The sequence below is a fragment of the Somniosus microcephalus genome, chromosome 5 (genome assembly GCF_052327205.1).
Source record: "Somniosus microcephalus isolate GS21.2 chromosome 5, FLI_Smic_1.0, whole genome shotgun sequence".
Classification (NCBI taxonomy): Eukaryota; Metazoa; Chordata; class Chondrichthyes; order Squaliformes; family Somniosidae; genus Somniosus; species Somniosus microcephalus.
This window is the reverse complement of record NC_140991.1, coordinates 37,557,384-37,573,948: the sequence shown is the minus strand read 5'-3', so window position 1 is coordinate 37,573,948 and position 16,565 is coordinate 37,557,384.

Sequence of the window (16,565 nt, the reverse complement as noted above, 5' to 3'; positions counted from 1 at the left end):
GGCCCTCTTACGGTCGAGTGACGGGACGATTGACCAATCCTACGCTTCGGTGACCTGACGGTCGACCAATCGGTGCATGTGTGGGCGGGCCTTATCGTTCTGAACCGAGGTGAGTCGCCGCCATCTTGATTCCAAACTTTTCCTTTCCTTTTCCCACTTTCTGCGTGTTTCTTTTCAAACCTACAGTTCCAGAAAAAAAAAGTTGCTTTTAAAACACAAATTGTTTTTAAAAAAAGTTAATTAATTTGTAAATCTTTTGTCTAACCTCTATAATTCTCCTACCTTTCACCGTTTTTCCAGGCCCGGGGCCTAGACTTCTCCAACTGCCAGCAGTGGAACTCTAGACCCAGGCTCCCAGCCTAGACAGAGACAAACACTGGCAGAGGGCAGCGGGTGTGCTGCCTCAGCTCCATTCCCGGGGTCAGTAGGTGGGGAGGCTTCATAAGCAACTGGGGTAGGTCGCAAGCCCCGAATAATAATCTGAAGATCCTGTGTTTGCAGTTGAGGAAATTTCTTCTGCTGACAGCCCCAAGTTAACGGCAGCCATCTTTGTCAAGGAGGGTGAAAAGTTTCAGTGCGACGCCATTTTGATTCAGTGTGTAACAGAGTGCATGCGTGGCCATCTTAGTACAGGAACATAGAGTGGGTGGGGCTTCTGTGCTCCAAATCTGTGTCTGTGACAGACAATCGACTGTGTGGGCGGGGCCTAATCTTTCCAACTGAAAAGCAAGCGGCGGCCATTGTTTGTGATAAAACACACTCAGGTGAGCACCCCTTTTTTAATAAAAAGATTGGTGAAGTTGTAAAGTGTATGTTATAGAAAGATTTACCAAAAATGTTTTATAAGTACAGGAAACTTTGTGCTATCCGGAGGTGAGCTATCCGGCAATCTGGAGCCACCGCAAAAATCAGCAGCTGTTTTTCATTCTTTGTTTTTTTTGCTTTGTTTGAACAATCAAGCTGTGCAAGGTCTGTAGCTATAGCAACAGCTTTAGCTACAGAGCTTTAGGGCCACACCCAGTGTTTAGAAGCTGTTGCTAAGCAACAGTGTTTGTTGTTAAATACAGAGATAAGAATCTCCGTATCTCTCAACATTAACTCTGGAGAGTTTCCCGTACTTAAAGTTTATCTCCCCCCTCCCTTTCCACCCCCCACCCCCCCCACACCCCCTTCCCCCCCCAACCCCCTCCACCCTCCCCACCCACACCCCCTTCCCCCCCACACCCCCCACACCCCCAGCCCCCACCCCCCCTCCCCCCCCACCCACTTCCCCCCCACACCCCCTTCCCCCCTCCCCACCCCCCTTCCCCCCCACACCCCCACCCCCCCTTCCACCCCCTCCCCAAACCCCTTCCCCCTCCCGTTCACCCCCTTCCCCCCTCCCCACCCCTCCTCCCCCTCCCCCCCACCCCACCTCCCCCTCCCCACCCCCTCCTCCCCTCTTCCCCTCTTCCCCTCCCTCCCCCACCCCCTTCCCCCTCCCTCCCCCACCCCCTTCCCCTCCCCCCCACACCCCCCTTCCCCCCCACCACTCCCCTCCCCCTCCCCAACCCCCCTTCCCCATCCCACCCCTCCCCTCCCCCTCCCCAACCCCCCTTCCCCATCCCCCCTCCCCCCTCCCCACTCCCCCTCCCCTCCCCCCTCCCCACTCCCCTCCCCCCCCACACCACCTTCCCTCCCCCCCACCCCTCCCCCCTTCCCCTTCCCCCACTCCTCCCCCCTTCCCCTTCCCCCACTCCCCCCCTTCCCCCACTCCCCCTCCCCCCACTCCCTCCCCACTCTTCCCCTTCCCCTTCCCCCACTTCCTCTTCCCCCACTCCCTCTCCCCCTCCCCTCCCCCCTCCACTCCCCCCCCAGTCGCTCTCTCTCTTCCCCCCCAGTCGCTCTCTCTCTTCCCCCCCAGTCGCTCTCTCTCTTCCCCCCCGTCGCTCTCTCTCTTCCCCCCCAGTCGCTCTCTCTCTTCCCCCCCAGTCGCTCTCTCTCTTCCCCCGCTGTCGCTCTCTCTCTTCCCCCCAGTCGCTCTCTCTCTTCCCCCCCAGTCGCTCTCTCTCTCCCCCCCCAGTCGCTCTCTCTCTTCCCCCCCAGTCACTCTCTCTCTTCCCCCCCAGTCGCCCTCTCTCTTCCCCCCCAGTCGCTCTCTCTCTTCCCCCCAGTCGCTCTCTCTCTTTCCCCCCCAGTCGCTCTCTCTCTTTCCCCCCAGTCGCTCTCTCTCTTCCCCCCCAGTCGCTCTCTCTCTTCCCCCCAGTCGCTCTCTCTCTTCCCCCCCCAGTCGCTCTCTCTCTTCCCCCCCGAGTCTCTCTCTCTCTTCCCCCCCAGTCGCTCTCTCTCTTCCCCCCCCCGTCGCTCTCTCTCTTCCCCCCCAGTCACTCTCTCTCTTCCCCCCCAGTCGCTCTCTCTCTTCCCCCCCGTCGCTCTCTCTCTTCCCCCCCAGTCACTCTCTTTCTTCCCCCCCAGTCGCTCTCTCTCTTCCCCCCCCAGTCGCTCTCTCTCTTCCCCCCCCAGTCGCTATCTCTCTTCCCCCCCAGTCGCTCTCTCTCTTCCCCCCCCAGTCACTCTCTCTCTTCCCCCCCGAGTCTCTCTCTCTCTTCCCCCCCAGTCGCTCTCTCTCTTCCCCCCCAGTCGCTCTCTCTCTTCCCCCCCCAGTCACTCTTTCTCTTCCCCCCCGAGTCGCTCTCTCTCTTCCCCCCCAATCGCTCTCTCTCTTCCCCCCCCCCAGTCGCTCTCTCTCTCCCCCCCCAGTTGCTCTCTCTTCCAACAACAACATGCCCCTGACAAAGCCTCGGCACCGCCGGGCACTCCAGCTAGTTAATTATAGATTGATAGGCCGTCGCAGCAGAAACTTTTGCCCTTTCACTGTTTTCTTACAGCGGACACCAATGAAAATGTTAAAAGTGAATGTTTATTTTGATCATATTTGCTCACAATCCATGTCTTCATTATTTACCAAATACGCATGGAATTTACAGCACAGAAACAGGCCATTCGGCCCAACTGGTCCATGCCGGTGTTTATGTTCCACACGAGCATCCTCCCACCGTACTTCATCTCACCTTATCAGCATAACCTTCTATTCCTTTCTCCCTCATGTACTTAGCTAGCTGCCCCCGAAATGCGTCTATGCTATTCATCTCAACCTCTCCATGTGGTGGCAAGTTCCACATTCAAAATAATGGAAGATATAATAAGCAGAGCAGAAATCAAAGCAATTTGAAGAAGCTTTCTTTTTTCTGCCTGAGCAGTTGGATTGTCAGATAAAATAATACCACACAACGGGGGGAAAATAAATGTATGAGGTTAAGGGTCTATAGGGGACAACAGCATGGCACAGTATAGATGGCAGATCCATACATATATATAATATATAACATCTGTTCTGATCTGGCATGTACTACCTGAAAGAGTGGCGGAAGCAGATTCAATAGTGACTTTCAAAAGGGAATTCGATATAGGCCTGAAAAGGAAACATTTGCAGGGCTATGGGGAATGAGCAGGGGGGTGGGATTAATTGGAGAGCTCTACCAAAGAGCTGGCACAGGCATGATGGGCTGAATGGCCTCCTTCTGTGCTGTAAGATTCTATGATTATATGGTCTAAATGCAACCATTAACCCTCATTGGAATCAGATGAGCGACTGGTCTGTGTAATACTGCTTGCATTTTGTCACCGTCTCTCGTATTTTTTTTTTACGATAGATTGCACCATTTCTTTAGTCAATTTGCATGTTGTCTTTAGAATTATGTCTTCAACACTGGGCGCATTTAGGTCGAGGCGGCATCATTCATCTTCTGATGTAATCTCACAAAGATTGCATCTCGTGTCGCTGCCGGTTGTATGTCCCCTAATAAAAATCTTTTTAAAAGACCACAGCAGAAGAGAGATTAAAAGACATTTAAAAAAACAGAATCATTTTCTCAGAAGTTGGAAGAAATGGCAGATGCCGTGATATGATTAATCGCGTTATAATATCTCGCTGCTGAGAAATTATATGTACCTTAAATGATTACCAATGATATTGTGAACAATGCACTCTTGTAGTCTACAGATAATCTGTCAGCTCACACTATTGCTGGATGTAGAGGGTACACTGGGCAGGGCCAATCCAACGCCAGCCCTTTCTCCAAAAATTAATTCCCAGAATGTGGGCGTCGCTGGCAAGGCCGGCATTTATTGCCCCTCCCTAGTTGCCCAGAGAAGGTGGTGGTGTGCAATCTTCCCTTTAAGCTGCACAGCCGCTCCAGGGAACCCACGCAGCCGGCTTGCCGGTTTTTCAATGTACAGCTCGTGCGGCCCCTTAAAGGGGTCACACAGGGCCCCGAAAAAAATTACAGGGAAGATTGGTGATGGGCTTTCTTCTTGAACTACTGATTCTCTGCAGCAGTTTGATACAACTGAGTGGCTTGCTAGGCCACTTCAGAGTCACGTACAGGCCAGATGAGGTAAGGACAGCAAGTTTCCTTCTCGAAAGTGGGTTTATTGCATCAATTTGACAGCTTCACTTTTACTTGGTGGGATTTGAACTCACAGTTCCAGAACTGAATTTTTAGTCTAGTGCCTTGGGATTACTAGTCCAGTAACATAACCACTTAGCTACCAAACCCCTGGGCAAGACGTAGCTCGCCAGAGGCCTCATGCATTAGGCCTCAATGAATTGAAAGCAGCGAGCTGCCAATGCTAAGTGAGTGCTAATAGGCAGTTCGCCGACCGGGGCATGTTGGCAGAGCCAAGCGGCAGAAGGGGAAGGGCCAGGGTCAGGCTAATTCTGGGGGGGAGGGGTGGGGGAGGCACCAGAAGGTAAGGCAACAGTCGGGGAGGACTTTTGTGAAGGCGCAGGGCAAGCAATCAAGCTTCTCCCGCTCCCAAAAATATCCTCCCCCAAAACATTTCTCACCTTTCTCCAGTGGTCCCTTTAAGAGACGCTGGTTTGACCGCTTGCCACTCAGGTTCAGTGGGTGACATGGGTGCCGTGCATTTTAAATCAAAAGCGGCATCAGGGTCTTATCTATGTCGTCTTTCCATCACACAAACCTCACCTTTGAACCTCCACACGGATAGGCTCACAGGTGGGTAAAATAGCGTACAGTAGTGGTTATGTTGCTGGACTTGTAATCCAGTAGAACCTGAGCTTTAATCCCGCCATGGTAGTTTGAGGATTTAAATTCAGTTCAAAATACAAATCTGAAAATAAAAAAAAGAAGCTGGTGTCAGTGAAAGTGACCTTAAAGCTGTTAGATTGTTGTCAAAACCCAACTGGGGTCACTAATGTCCTTTAGGGAAAGAATCCTGCCATCCTCACCCAGTCTGGCCTATGTGCAACTCAACTCCAGATCCATACTAATGGGAGGTGGCACTTTACTGCCCTCTGAAGTGGCCTAACAAGCCGTTCAGTTGAATCACCATCATCTCAAGGGCAACTAGGGATGGGCAATAAATGCAAAAGACACCCACATCCCAAGAATGAATTTTTTAAAAGGCGCAGGCAGCACATTATAGGTGAATCTTGCAAACGCCAATCCACGAGAACTTCTCGTCCTCTATTCCATTCCCAACCCATCCAGGTGCTTTGCCTCTTTCTTTTCCCACCTCTCCGACCACCAACTTTTGCTTTCTACATTAAAATGCCTGTAACAACAGCGGCATATCCTTGAGTCGCTGACCCCATAATGTCCCTGTGCATTGGTACTTGGCTCTGCTCTTTCTGTGGCATCCCACGTGCTCCATTTCTTGTCAGATCGCAATAAGGGCACTTCATTCATGGGTCACTGGGTCTTGGAATTTCTGGCGCATATTTTGCAGCCGTACCTTACCGGCATTGAATTCTTCCACAATGGAGGTCAGCAATAGCTAAAATCTTGTCTTTGAACTGTATAGAGCAATATTAGTCAAACTTCTGGGCATCCCTAGCCACTTCCATAGATAGTTGCTAACTTCCTGCACAATCATCCCTATCCTTGACAATGTCATCTGATATAATCGCAATGACCTCAAAAGTTAAGCCACAAGACCAAACTCATGAACACCAAAGTCTGAACTTTCCTGGGAGACTACATCCTCTGATTTCCTTAAGCCTTCCTTTAGCCTCCTGATGGATTTCTTTTCCACAGCAATTGTTCTTTATGTGTGAACCTGGACATTGAGTATTGCCAAGAGGTTCAACCATGAGGAGTATGCCAGCCAAGCCAGATCCTGTCCGATGTCGACCCAAGTGCACTTCGCAGCAGGAATTAATTGATAGATCAGGAGTGGAAAGCATGACTGAGTTTTGCCCCCCTTCCTAATCAAAAGGGAATACAGACAATTATAGTGCCCCTATTGCTATCCTGAGACCAGCTAGCTCTGGACAGAATGGGAAATGTACCTAGGGGCTTTCTTGGGTGTGTATGTCACCATTGCACACATGATGCACGTACCAACTGAGCCCGTTGGGACAGCCAAGCATGTTACTTTTTATATAAGTGGCAGTACCGTTTCACTATAAGCTTCTGCTCTGCATTTTACCCGTGAGCCAAAGCCAATATGTTGGCTTGTGACGTGTGTGGTTCAAAAGTTAGTGAGTTGTTTGTTTATTCAGAGCAAGTCAGATCCTATACCGCGAAACAGAGAAGTGTTTTAAAGCACTCAACAAAAGGGGGTGGGTTGATGGGGGGGGGGGTGGAAACTGTTCCTAAGCTCTCACTGAATATGAAAAGCGCTGAAGGTTGCTTAATTAGTGTTTGATTGCATAGCGGATATTTCAGGAGCAGATGCATGAAAAAGATGGTGCTGTGTTGGAAACCACATGTAAAGCTTGTGTAAATGCGAATCATGTTTCTCTCTAACGCGTCTGATATTCTTAACTTTCAGTCGTGCAGCTGAGACTTTTTATGGATTACTTCATAGGATGTTCTTGGCGAATTTTGTTTGTTAAAACAATACTTTACTGTCTTCCAGCATTTTTATTTGTATGTGCTGTTTCAACACATTTGGCTATAATTGCTGAAAGTCACGACAGGTGATAAATCAAGCAACAAGGTGGGGATAGGTTAGAAGAGACTACAGTCAATGAACTGCTGCAGTTTGGCTTTTTATTTTCAGAGGTCACAACAAGAATCACCAGCTAAATTTGAAATAGTGCCATTGCACCATGACTATCAGCCACATCTTGATTGCTCTGGTGATGTATCTGTCTGCAGCTCTTTTTTTTTAATTCGTTTCTGGGATGTGGGCGTCGCTGGCAAGGCCAGCATTTATTGCCCATCCCTAATTGCCCTCGAGAAGGTGGCAGTGAGCCGCCTTCTTGAACCGCTGCAGTCTGTGTGGTGAAGGTACTCCCACAGTGCTGTTAGGGAGGGAGTTCCAGGATTTTGACCCAGCGACGATGAAGGATCGGCGATATACTTCTAAGTCAGGATGGTGTGTGGCTTGGAGGGGAACTTGGAGGTGATGGTGTTCCCATGCGCCTGCTGCCCTTGTCCTTCTAGGTAGAAGAGGTCGCGGGTTTGGGAGGTGCTGCCGAAGAAGCCTTGGCAAGTTGCTGCAGTGCATCTTGTAGATAGTACACACTGTAGCCACGGTACGCTGGTGGTGGAGGGAGTGAATGTTTAAGGTGGTGGATGGGGTGCCAATCAAGCAGGCTGCTTTGTCCTCTTATTGGCCTATGAAATAGACGTTTCAAGTGTCTAACATCTAGCTTGGAAAGCACTTGCTCTTTGTGATTCACTGCCAATTCCATTTGGTTTGAACCTGAAAAGCAGGCGCCCAAGAGTTGAATATCAGTGGGGCGGAGGTGCTGCCCCATTGGTGCCCAATGGTATCATATTCAAGCAGGACTGTAAATGACCAAACAGTCCACCCGCCTGAAATATCTTCTTTATTATTTTGCACTTTTAGAGAAAGAATCCTCACCTCTCTACATCCTGCTCTTGTCCGACATGCCCAACTGAAAGGGCAAAGAGGTGCAGCCCTGTACCTGTTGGGGGAAGTACATGAGAGCTTATGGGGTTGACTCACCTTCTCACATTTTACCTAGGGCAGGGAAGTTGTGGTTGCACACCTGCATCTTACTGCTTGGTTGCTACAACACTGTAGTGCATCACCTTCACATCCAGGGATAATCCTTTCAATTGGATGTGAGAACACACAGTCATAATTGCAGCATTGCTAGTAATCTATGGCCAGGAAAGTCCTCACAGCTGTTCCCGCTCCACTGACGTTACTTCACCAAAGGTATGGTAGAATCCCCATCTATGACGTAATCAGAGTTTCCCTCGAAGTAATGCCAGTGGAGCAGGAGCAGCTCTGAGGAATTTCCCAGCCTATGAGATACTTGGGAATATATTTTATACCTGGTGAATGTAAAGCAACACTGAAACCATCCATTGGCTTAATGATCAACAAAATTACATCTCAAAAGAACATTCAAATTCAATTGACTTGCTAAACGTGTCATAAGCAGTACATTTATGGAAGTCTCACATCTAACTACACATTTAAGTGTATTATTATTACACTATTCATATTAGTTTGAGATCACTACCTGTTGAAAGCAATGTATGGTTAGCAGAATCGAGCAATGGTGTCAACTTAAGTGTAACGTTGTGGGGGCAGGACTGAGGCACTATGAGACCCAATGGCTTTGTAATAATTGCACAATTTTCCCTATTATTAAACATTTTAAAAAGAAAGCTCTTACTTCACATCACATTTACTATGACAACTAATAGGCAGCAAGCATAAGGTCTCAAGGTGTACTCACCACTTTTCAGACTGGAGACCTTTTGCAGAACCAACAAAGCAAGGTTTTCAGTAAAACCAACCAACTCTGTCAGGTTTACAATTTGATTTTACAAAGTGAATGCCCGTTCTCTCACATGAACCATTAGGTACCCACCCTGGGTAATCAAGATTCTGAAGTTTTGCAGATTGATCTCTCCACATTATGCTGGTGACAATCACCAATACAGGAAGGAGGCCCCCTGAGAGAAATGTAGTGATGGCCTGAGCAGTTGTGCCACACTCCAGCCACTGTAGGCAGGTCATTACAGCCAGGTAAAGACAGAGAGAGAGCGCAGTCTATCTCCTCCATCTACACAACTTCCCAAACTAGCCCAGCAGGACGCAGGCAGTTTGCAGCTGTAACACGTGTCAGATTTACCTTTCAGCCCATCCCCGAGCAGCTGTACACCAAGCAAAAGACTCACCTGAAGCTCTTGAATGTTGCCGAACACGCCATTAGTTCAGGCTGTGAGCCATGCTGGGCTGTGAGGAAGGAAAGGAAAGAAAGAAATTGCATTTATATAGCGCCGTTCATGACCTCAGGATGTGCCAATGCACTTTAAAGCCAATGAAATACATTTGAAGTGTTGTCACTGTTGTAGTGTAGGATACGCAGCAACCAATATGCAAACAGCAAGCTCCCACAAACAGCAATGACATAACGACCAGATCATCTGTTTTAGTGATGTTGATTGAGGGATAAATATTAGCCAGGACACCGGGGAGAACTCCCCTGCTGTTCTTTGAAACAGTGTCATCAGATCTTTTACATCCACCTGAGAGGGCAGATGCCTCATCCGATTTAACATCTCATCTGAAAGACAGCACCTCCAACAGTTCAGCACTCCCTCAGTACTGCACTGAAGTCGCAGTCTAGATTATGTGCTCAAGTCTGGGGTGGGACTTGAACCCACAACCTTCGGACTCAGAGTGCAACCACTGGTGGAGCAGTACCGACCAGACACCCCTACATCTGCACCAATAGACCCAATTTACACTGCCAGCTCCATGTTGTTCTCTGGTCAGAATAAATTGAACTCTGTAGATGTATGCAAGTGCACAACGTCCAAACACCAATTCAATTTTAATAACAACAGAAAACGCTGGCAACATCCATGGAGAGAAACAGAGTCAACGTTTCAGGTCGAAGACCCTTTGTCAGGACTGAGAAAAAAGCAGGAAATGAAACAGATTAAGAAGCAAGTTTGGGGGCTGGGAAATGGGGGAGGGGATGAAAGAACAAAAGGGAAGGTCTGTGAGAGGTGAAGAGACATTAAGAGATATTCAAGGCGAGACGAGATGGTAATAGGGCAGGTAAAGAAACAAAGGATGGCTCTCGATGAAGTGTGAAATGCGCTGGCAGAATGAGAGACAGCTGCCATGTGGGAAAGAGAAAAAAAAGGAAAAAGGCACAAACCAAAAGTGTGGATAAAAAATATATAAAAATATGATAGGGGCCGAGGTTATGATCTGAAATTGTTGAACTCGATATTGAGTCCGGAAGGCTGTAAAGTGCCTAATCGGAAGATGAGGTGCTGTTCCGCGAGCTTTAAATTTTACTCTTTGTTTGGCTCTCAGCTAATAGTAAGAAGATGAAGAATGAATCTTATAAAGTTCCCAGGAGGTCCATTGGCTGCCTGGGAAGGTCTTTGGCTTTGCTTCTCATTGGCTGCGCTTCCACTACAGTTGGTGTGAAGCTGAAGCCTATCTCCCAGAGGTGCTAACATACCACTTTGATTCTGACATCTTCGTACCTGAATTGCGCTGTGCAGTTTGCTGAAATTGCTCCACATTGCCCAGAGACTGTGTGGTATAACTGGTCTACAATAATCCATAGCTTTATATCTGAGGAGACAGTACAAAGGGGTAGAAATTCACACAAAACGGGTGTTATCGAATCAGCCGTCCATTATACGCCACACCCGATATTCAGTTCCGTTGACTTCAATCGAAGTGAACATCAAGCGGGCAGCCGATGGAATACCACCCGTTTAGTGCTACTACCCATGAAATTCTACCCCTTAGGCTTTAATTTTAAACTCATTATTTATTTACATCTACACTGGGAATTTCCTTGGTGATTCTCCCAATCGGCCACCTTAACTTCGGAAGATTGGCAGAATCGTTGAATAGCTGCACAAATGGGGTTTATGCCAAGTTATGACGGCTGATCGGGAGAGTCCCCAAAGAAATTTATGAAGCCCTGATGATGTACGTGTTAGAGATTAAGGGGGAGGATTTCCTCTGGTTGACATTTTTAGAGCAAAACCAACAAGGGAGAGAAATTCAGTATCGCCCCGTTTAGGGTGCAATTATTGGCCGGGCGTAAAGTATAGCGCCTGGCGCTAATTATCGCCTCCGACTACAAACTTGGCTTCTATCGCCCCTGGAGGTGATTGGAGTGCTAAATCAGACGCTACACACCTCTCTTAAGCTCATGTGATGCCAGTGAGCAATGGAACACAGACACACTGGTGCCAGCCAATTCTTAAAGGGGAGGGTCGATCTTGCTCTCCATCCATACCCTGCTCATTGCAGCCTTGAATCTCGGCCTGGAGAGACCCGTACATCAAATCTGCTGGAAAGAACAATGGAGAGGCCCAGGGAAAGAGCTCAGAGTGCACCCCACATAGTCTCTTCTAAATTGATGCAAGGGAGGTCAAATAAAAATGAACCTGCAAAGTGCTGCTCAGTACCCAAAACTCCTTCGCACAGCGTTGAATCTCTCCAGAAGTCTCTCTCTCTCTCTCTCTCTGTCAGAATGCGTGGTGCAAAAATGTCACCGATAAAAAAGGCAGGAAGCGGTCGCTTTTAAATAGCGCTCCCCCAGTCCCTTCCTGACTGCAAAACGCTCCCCTCAACCTGTCGTTGCTAGCGGCAGGCAGTAAGGCAGGGGGTGCCACTCAATATTCGGTCTTGAGTGCTACCGGTGCGTTGCACACTCGACTGACATCACGATCTGCGGGCGCAAGAGATCATGGCGGTAGTGTTTAGCGCAGCCGCAAAATGTCTGGTCAATTTCACGAGTGGCGCAAACATCGCCGCGCCCGGGCGCTAGTTGCTTTGCAACGGGAGGCGCAAAGCAACCGAATTTTTCCCCCCAAGTGTTTTCTTTATACAATTAATTCCAAAATCCAAACTCTCAGGAGTTATTCTTGATCTCCAGTGACATTGTGCGTGGACAAAAATGAGAAAAAATGGAGGGTTTCCTCACCCTTTTCTGTCCCTCAATCCTCCCCACTCTGCTTTATAGGAGGGCCCATCAACATATTTGAATGCCAAGATCTTTCAGGCCATGACTCCAGCCTGGAGACCTCAGAGAGCCCTAACTTCCAAACCATGGCTGACTTGTACACTGGGTTCATTCTGGCGTCCGGGTCTGTGGGCAGAAGAGAAGCCCGGGCTGAGGCTGGGATATGCGAGAGAGAGATAACATAAGAATTAGGAGCAGGAGTAGGCCATATGGCCCCTCGAGCCTGCTCCACCATTCAATAAGATCATGGCTGATGGGGTCAGTACTAGGACCACTGCTTTTCTTGATATATGTTAAGGACTTAGACTTAGGTGTACAAGGCACAATTTCAAAATTTGCAGCTGACACAAAACTTGGAAGTATAGTGAACAGTGGGGAGGATAGAGATAGACTTCAAGAGGACATAGACAGGTTGGTAGAATGGGCAGACACGTAGCAGATGAAATATAACACAGAAAAGTGCAAAGTGATACATTCTGGTAGGAAGAACGAGGAGAGGCAATAAAAACTAAAGGGTACAAAAGGGGATGCATGAACAGAGAGACCTGGGGGTATATGTGCACAAATCGTTGAAGGTGGCAGGGCAGGTTGAGAAAGCAGTTAAAAAAGCTTACGGGATCCTGGGCTTCATAAATAGAGGCATAGAGTACAAAAGAAGGAAATTATGATGAACCTGTAGGAATTAATGAATTCCTACGAATAACGGAGATCGACACAAGAGAACAATCAAACAGGTCTTTACTCAACAGAGATGCCACGAGGACTGCCTGGGCAGTCCCGTGGTTTGCGACGTGATGTCATCGCGTTTGCCCGCGTTTTCCCGCGCTCTTAAAGGGGCCACGCCCCATACATGCAAACTCTATATACAAGACACAGTAATGCCTAACACAATGGTACAGGTTTAGACTGGTGTTAGAACATTGTTAAAGAGAATTATATACAGTTAGCCAGAGTCATTCAGTGGTTCTGCCACAAACCTTTATAAAACACTGGTTCAGCCTCAACTGGAATATTGTGTCCAATTCCGGGCACCGTACTTTAGGAAGGATGTGAAGGCCTTAGAGAGGGTACAGAAAAGATTTATAAGAATGGTTCCAGTGATGAGGGACTTCAGTTACGTGGATAGACTGGAAAAGCTGGGGTTGTTTTCCTTAGAGCAGAGAAGGTTGAGAGGAGATTTGATAGAGGTGTTCAAGATCATGAGGGGTCTAGGCAGCATAGATAGAGAGAAACTATTCCCATTGGCGGAAGGGTCAAGAACCAGAGGACACAGATTTAAGGTGATTGGCAGAAGAACCAAAGGCGACATGAGGAAAAACTTTTTTACGCAACGAGTGGTTAGGATCTGGAATTCACTGCCTGAAAGGGTGGTGGAGGCAGATTCAATTGTGGCTTTCAAAAGGGAATTGGATAAGTACCTGAAGGAAAAAAATTTGTAGAGCATGGGGAAAGGGCAGGGGAGTGGGACTAACTGAAGTACTCTTGCAGAGAGGCGGCACGGGCTCGGTGGGATGAATGGCCTCCTTGTGTGCTGTAACCATTCTATGATTCTTTGACCTTTGACCTCAACTCCATTTTCCCACCCGATCTCCATATCTCTTGATTCCCCAAGAGTCCAAAAATCTATCTATCTCAGCCTTGAATATTCTCAACGATTCAACATCCACGGCCCTTTGGGGTAGAACATTTCAAATATTCACAACCCTCTGAGTGAAGAAATTCCTCATCATCTCAGTCTTAAATGTGAGAGCGAGAGTAATTGAGAGAGTGAGAGAGAGACAGGGTAACTGAGAGAGAGAGAGAGAGAACGAGACCTGGTAACTTCTGAAGAGTGGAGACTAAAAACAACTAAGGGGTCTGTCTAGTCGGTTTTAAAAGGCAGGTGTTTACGGGCTTTTATATTAGCCTAATGCCACCTGTAGGTTAACACCTTTGCTCAAGGAGTGTACAGTGGAATTTTAAACATCAACACATTTGACACTAATATTGCTTAGCATGATTTCAATCCCTGAGAGATTGGGGAGCGGCGCCTCCACTCTTGTGGGTGGTCACCAGGGGTTCCCGAGGCAGATATCCCACACTGCATTTCGCACCCTCCCACCACACCTGATGCGCCGATACTGGTGCGGGTACCCGCCGACCATATGTTATTTAGTTGACCCCACCCTGACTCCTGGATACGCTGAAAGAGTCAGGAGCGGAGGTCAGTGGCGCCCACTATGCTGCACACACACCAACAGAAAAGGCAGAGGGTTTTCAGAGGCTCCATTTTTTCTCATTTGTGTTAACATTAAGAAGGTTTTGTGCTTTCATTTATTTAATATTTGCCTGTTCATGTCCTAATGTCTCAAAGCGCTCACACAACAAATAACTTAGAAATGTTAAGTATAAAGCTTAACCAAGGTGACAAATGATAAAGAGATGCTAACTAAACAGCTTGTTGTTAAATTGATCTTGATCGAGATAGGTTTTGTGAGACGCCAGGCCACTGAGGGAGGGGATCATACTTAGTGAGTGCATATCAGATAAATAGAGCACTCGGAACCTTGCAAAATGTACCTTGCTGTGTTCTAACTTTTATTTACGTTCCATCCTTGTTTAATCTAACATTGATCTGTTTGAAAACTTCAGTGTCACTTTTGACACCCAAATGCCTTGAATTATTTTTTTAAACATTTTAATGTGAACTAGGTGCTAATTACAGCACAGATCTTTAAAATGTTTTATTTGCCATCAATCATTTCTCAATGCTGATTTAGTTGAGCTTCGCTACAATTAGTCTCAGAACTATTGGGCTGGGGAGGGGAAAAAAATCACTTCTGCATCCTGTTCCTGATTGCGAGTGTATTAATAGTTTGATTATTGTGGTTCTCCCCCACCCCTCCTCAAAAGGAGAAGGTAGAATCATAGAATGATATAGACGCCATTCAGTAAAGGAGTGGACTGTGGAATTTTACACATCAACGCATTTGTCAAAGAGCACTCTTTGAAAGAGCTATCCAATTAGTCCCACTCCCCTGCTCTTTCCGCATGGCCCTGCAGTTTTCTCCCCTTCAAGTATTTATCCAATTCTCTTTTGAAAGTTATTATTGAATCTGCTTCCAACGCCCTTTCAAGCAGTGCATTCCAGATCATAACAACTCGCTGCGTAAAAAAATTGTCCTTGTAAGAGTCATGAGCGCAGGGTCCTCATCTCACTTCTGGCTTTTTTGCCAATTACCTTAAATCTGTGCCCTCTGGTTACCCGACCCTTCTGCCAGTGGAAACAGTTTCTCATTACTTACTCTATCAAAACCTTTTGGGGGAAAAATTGAGTCGCGCCCCGGAAAGATTAGCGCCCCCGCGGCTGAAATTCATCGGTAGCGCCCCAAGAGGGAAGCAGGGCGCTACTGCGGTGCTGCAGGCCTTCCTCCACTTCTTAAAGGGGAGGGGCCTAGCGCAGTGTGACCCAGGGCCCAACTGGGCCACCAGGGATCAGAGTGCCAGCAAAAGAGCCCGGCACTCAAGAGGAGTGCCGGGCTCACGGAGCGCAGCCGGCACTCCGCGGGGGGGCTGCTGAGGAGGCCGGGGACGGCAACGGGGGCAGGTGCTGCCAGGCGGCCAGCAACAAAAATGGCCACCCGGCACCTCGCCTTTAATTAGACTGGCCCAGCCGCAGGTAGGCCCCCCTGACCCTGTTGGACATAGCATCCGGCGGTAAGTCAGGGGGCGATACCGAAGATCGCGGCCAGGGCGTGAGCAGGGCGCTGCACACGGCGATGACGTCATCGCCGGCAGCACAGTACCACGGGGCGCTAACAGTTACTGCCGCCGCTAATCTCCCGCTGAATTTCTTAGGGTGCTAACGGGAGGCGCAAAGCAACCAAATTTTTCACCCTTTATGTCTTTGAACACCTCTATTACATCTCCTCTTAACCCTCTCTGCTCTAAGGAGAACAATCCCAGCTTCTCCAGTCTCTCCACATAATAAAATTCCCTCATCCCTGGTCCCATTCTGGTAAATCTCTAAAAGTTGGCCCTACTCTTGCCTCTGTTTCAGTAGATTGTGGGTTCAGCTCCTACTCCTGAATTTGAGCACATAATATAGGCTAGCGCTGTAGTACAGTACTGAGGGAGTGCTGCATTGACAGAGGTGATTCACTGCATTCTAGTAAATCTCTTATGCATCCTCTCCAAGGCCTTGACGTCCTTCCGAAAGTGTGGTGCCCAGAATTGGACACTTAACTCCAGTGATTTATAAAGGTTTAGCATAACTTCCTTGCTTTTGTACTTTGTGCCTCTATTTAGAAAGCCAAGGATCCCGTATGCTTTTTTAACAGCCTTCTCAACTTGTCCTTCCACCTTCAAAGATTTCTGTACGCACACCCCCAGGTCTCTCTGTTCTTGCACCCCCTTTAAAATTGTACCATTTAGTTTCTATTGCCTCTCCTCATTCTTCCTTCCAAAATTCACACTTTTCTGCGTTAAATCTACCGGGGGGAGGAATTGACAAAATCCAGCCCAAGGTGTCTGCCCATTTCAACAGTCTGTCTATATCCTCCTGAAGTCTGCTATTCTACAT